We start from the raw sequence: 5,246 nt of genomic DNA, 5'->3' as shown, positions 1-5,246 counted from the left end.
ATGGAACCAGGGAACCAAACAGCTATTTCAAAATTCCTCCTTCTGGGACTTTCAGAAGATACGGGCCTGCAGCCCATCCTCCTTGGGCTGTTCCTGTCCATGTACCTGGTCACTGTGTTCGGGAACCTGTTCATCATCCTGGCTGTCATCTCTGACGCCCACCTGCACACCCCCATGTATTTCTTCCTCTCCAACCTGTCCTTTGCTGACGTCTGTTTCACCTCCACCACGGTGCCCAAGATGTTAGTGAACATCCAGGCGCACAGCAAGGCCATCACATACAAAGGCTGCCTCACCCAGATGTGTTTTTTCTTGATTTTTGGTGGGCTAGATAGTTTGCTACTGACGGTGATGGCCTATGACCGGTTCGTGGCCATCTGTCACCCCCTGCGCTACATGGTCATCATGAACCCCAGGCTCTGTGGTCTTCTGCTTCTCCTTTCTTGGTTGATCTGCTTGACGTATTCTCTGCTGCAAAGTCTGATGGTTTTGAGGGTGTCCTTCTGCCAAGAAATAGAAATCCCCCACTACTTCTGTGAACTTGCTCAGATCCTCAAGCTCGCCTGCTCTGACACCCTAGTTAATGACGTCCTGCTGTATTTTCTATCTGCTCTGCTCGGTGTTATTCCCCTGACTGGGATCCTTTATTCTTATTCCAGAATTATCTCCTCCATAATGTGCATTTCCTCTGCTGGAGGGAAGTACAAAGCCTTTTCCACCTGTGGGTCTCACCTCTCCGTCGTCTCCTTGTTCTACGGTACAGGCCTTGGGGTCTACCTAACTTCTGAAACAGCCCAGCCCTCCAGAAGGGGTTCAATAGCCTCGGTGATGTACACCATGGACCCCCATGCTGAACCCCTTCATCTACAGCCTGAGGAACAGGGACATGAAAGAGGCTCTGAGGAGACTTTTCGGCAGAGGAACTTGCTCTCTCGGTGAGATCATGGAAGTCAGGCCCTGATCCTTCACAGAAAAACATGGTTCATGTTCTTCATTAATGGAATAAGCCACAGGGAGAAGCTGGGTCCACTCCCACCCAAAAGTAGATCATTGTTCACCTGGGGAAGGACCGGGAGGAATTACAGAGGCACATGAGGGAACTTTTGGGGGTTCACTATTTTGATTGTGGTGATGGTTTCATGGGGGTGTACATAGGTCAACACGTATCAGGTTATATCCCTTAAATAGGTGAATTTCCTGCATCTCAATAAAGCAATTCCCTCTCTCTTGGACTCATGCAATAGAAACATGTTCGCCTTGTGGCCAAAGGCAAAAAAGAGGCTGTGATGTCCTCCTTTCCTTGTACCTAATCCCCTACTGTGTAACTCTGCCCTTCTGCTCTGGGCTCACCCACGTGCCTACAATGGCCCAGGGGGTGTAGGCAAAACAGACAAGAGCCGGGGCTTGCCAAGTGTTTCCTTGCTTGTGCAGCGGACCTTGCGATCCTCGGGACTCCCCCAGCAACGTGTGAACTCGCCCTGCCTAGCTGGGGGAGGAGACCTGGAGTGAAGAACAAGCGACACCCCCCATCACCTGGTAACTAGGGAAGGCAGACAGGAAGAGCACTCACTCCCGGCTGAGCACAGCCCAGATGGCCAACCCACAAACCATAAAACTACCATGATTGTTTTAAACAGCTGTTTTGGGTGGTCACGCAACAAAAGCTACTGGAAACAGGCCACCTTCACCCCACTCCTCGCTAGGGTACCAGTTTCTTGGCTCAACTGCAAACCATATCAAACGTCAATGGATGCTCATCAATTTCCAATTAACATTGAAATTGAGACTGATACTAACATACTGATGTATGTGTGTGTGTTATACAATGTCCCATATTACACTTAAGCTTTGCCTCCTACTTCAAAGATCCTCTTGTATCTCAAGAATGTGATATATTGTCCTTTCCTCTGTGCCTCTGCAGTAGGTATTGGCGTGCTTATTCAAGTCCGCTCCTGAACTCTTAACAAGCCTTCCACACTCAGCTTGCACCACCTCTTGTTACTCTCCCAGTGGCCCTCCTTGACCTCCTGACCTGTGCTCCCTTAAGGGCAATACCATCAATTATCAGTCTTTCTTCCCCAAACCCAATTAAGTGTAAGACACTTAACCGATATTCATTGGGTGTATACAGTAGGTTCCCCAGAGGGGAAAAATTCCTGACTGGATTGAAGCTTACCCAAATGTCACACAAGACAGAGAAGGTCCCTGCCGGAGAGGTCTCAAGAAGTGAAAACACTGAGACAAAACTGTGTTAGTGTAATCAGAAGTTCCCTCCAGAGACATCTGTGAGATACTTTGTCTATCCGAAGAATTGGCAGGGAAGTGCAATAGGATGCAACAGCCCTGAGCCACTAAGGTCATCCATGGGATTCATTATTTTCCTCTTCCCTCATTACTGCTGTTGACAGAGGAACTGGGGACAAAGGGAGCAGTGGTGCCAGATTCCCACAGCTCCTCATTAAAGAAATGGCCCCATTTCACTCTCCTCCCCCTTAGGCCAGGCCTCTAGGGTGCATATTCTTTTTCCCCAAACCTAAGCAAGAGCCAGTGATTTTATTCCTTCACTAATCAGCCCAAGAAAACTTTTTTTTTTTTTTTTTAAGACAGAGTCCTGCTCTGTCATCTGGGGTAGAGTGCAGTGGCATCATTATAGTTCACTACCACCTCAGACTCCTGGGCTCAAGCAATCCTCCTGCCTCAGCCTCTCGAGTAGCTGGGACTACGGGTGTGCACCACCATGCCCGGCTAATTTTTCTATTTTTAGTAGAGATGCGGGCTTGCTCTTGCTCGGGCTGTTCTTGAATTCCCGAGCTCAAGCGATCCTCCTGCCTTGGCCTCCCAGAGTGCTAGGATTACAGGTGTGAGCCACCATGCCTGGCCCGTAGGAAAACTTTTGACCAAGGCTTCCTGAGCATTCGACACTTCCACTCTGGGATATGCGGCTGCCCCCATCACACATCCAACCACTTGTGTGGAAGAACCACACGGGGAAAGAAAGGGTGCGGGGATTTCAGGAAGCCAAGAGAAAATGGTGAGCCACACATTTCTGAGCCCGATGGCTCCAACAGTTAGTACAAAGAGGTGAGGCGAGGACTGTCAGAGTAAGCACTTGACGTTGGTCCCAGGTTCCAGCTGGTAAGGTGACTCTTTGCACCTGCCTCTTCTGCAGAAAGTGAGTGACTACCTCCCAGTGAAGCTGGGCAGACTACAGAAAGCTCTATGAGCTATGAGTCCACCATCTTCTTGGGAGAGGTAAAGAAACAACTATTGAAAACTTACCATGAACGTTAGGTCAAAATAATTGTCTGTACCATCTCTAGGCTTAACTTTAAAATATATACATATATAATAATCATCATCATCAATGCCCAAGGCTGGAACTTCTGTCTCTGGGAAGCAAACTGGTTGATTTAGATTCTCAAGGGGTAACTAGATTGGTTTTAAAATCAGCTTTTATACTGAGTTTGGAAAAGTAGCAGTGGACTAACAACAAATGAAGGACCTCATGTTGCCTAAGCAGGGAGGATTTTCTTGGGCAAAAGATTAAGATCTTGGAGGTCACACCAGAAAAAAGCGAATGGACTCAAGGACATTATTTAAAAGAAAAAAAAATTTTTTTTTTTAAATGCGGACCCAATTGCTCTTGGCAACAAAAACAAAAGTCAAGTTTTGACATGACCAAGCAAGCATTCTTCAAATCTTGCAACCTGAGAACCAAACACATAGAGTAAGAGAGACAGAGTCTCGTGGAACAAACTGGAATTGCTCTGTTCTGGCAGCCAGAAAAGCTTGGGTGATCCAAGAAGCATTCCCAGCCCTCTATGCTATAAACTGAAACATAAGCCACCTCTTAAAGATTTCTGCAAAGACTCTGTTTCCCGAAAAGGTAAAGGGGCAAAAAATGATTATGCACTGTACACTGCAAAGGTTTAATAATGGCTCAATCCCATCCAACTTGTACTCTGACTCCAAAAGTTTAACATAAAGATTCACATAAACGTGACCTGTTTTGTGTACTGTTCCATGTCCAGTGCCTGCAAAAACCTGGAAGCAGATAACACATGCTGAGCTAATGGAATTAATCTGTCAATTTCCAGTTATTTATGAGAATTTAGTATGACACAGGTGGCATTTTAGTGTAGTTGATAAAAGCATTTGTTTACGAAGCGATGCAGGCAAACCAGGTTGTCCCCTTTGACGAGGTCTCTGAGTACAACACACCCTGCAACCAAATTGGTGAAAACTCTTAAATCTTCTCAAGAAACATAAATACACTCACAGCTTCAAAAGGATTGGGGGCTGGGCACAGTGGCTCACGCCTGTAATGCTAGCACTCTGGGAGGCCGAGGCAGGAGGATCACTTGAGCTCAGTTCAAGACCAGCCTGAGCAAGAGTGAGACCCCATTTCTACTAAAAATAGAAAAATTAGCTGGGTATGGTGGTGCATGCCTGTAGTCCCAGCTACTGGGGAGGCTGAGGCAGGAGTATGGCTTAAGCCCAGGAGTTTGAGGTTGCAGGGAGCTATGATAACATCACTGCACTCCAGCCTGGGCACCAGAGCAAGACTCTGAGTCTCAAAAAAAAAAAAAAAAAAAGTCCTTCCAGTGAACCCACAAGATGCCCCCGTGAATAGGTGGCTGACACAGCTCTGACCTCATCTTCTCCCATGACACCCAAGTTAGCTGGGCACAGTGGCTCAAGCCTGTAATCCTAGCACTTTGGGAGGCTGAGGTGGGAGGATTGCTTGAGGCCAGGAGTTCGAACCAGCCTGAGCAAGAACAAGACCCCATCTCTACAAAAAGTAGAAAAATTAACCAGGCATGGTAGTGCAATCCTGTAGTCCCAGCTACTAGGGAGCTGAGACAGGAGGATTGCTTGCACCCAGGAGTTTGAGGCTGCAGTGATGTATTTTATGATGATGCCACTGTGCTCTAGCCAGGGTGACAGAGACCCTGTCTCAAAAAAATAATAAACAAGAAAATAAATGTTTAAATACATCAAGGATTTGAAATACAGTCTAAAAGCTTGGTTAAAGAATTTAAAACCTGTATCAAACAATTAAAAGTATAAATGCTATGCCCACACATTTAGGTGGCAGTTACAAAACTTACCAATTACCAGGCATGTGGGTTCCAGACAGCATCTAGCTGTGTGGTGCAGACCCCTCCTCCCCAATAAATAAAGTAAATAGAAAAACAATGAAATATCCGTAACAGCTTAAACCAATAATTTTATTATTTCTCACA

General features: G+C 46.5%; 1 pseudogene; it reads left to right on the top strand.

The window, feature by feature from the left end:
• Positions 1 to 961, top strand: LOC138397482 (olfactory receptor 7A17-like; annotated as a pseudogene).
• Positions 962 to 5,246: the final 4,285 nt, after the last annotated feature.

This window comes from Eulemur rufifrons, chromosome 2 (assembly GCF_041146395.1).
Source record: "Eulemur rufifrons isolate Redbay chromosome 2, OSU_ERuf_1, whole genome shotgun sequence".
NCBI classification, from domain to species: Eukaryota; Metazoa; Chordata; class Mammalia; order Primates; family Lemuridae; genus Eulemur; species Eulemur rufifrons.
The sequence above is the reverse complement of the archived record's forward strand: the minus strand, read 5'-3'. Positions and strand labels throughout refer to the sequence as shown.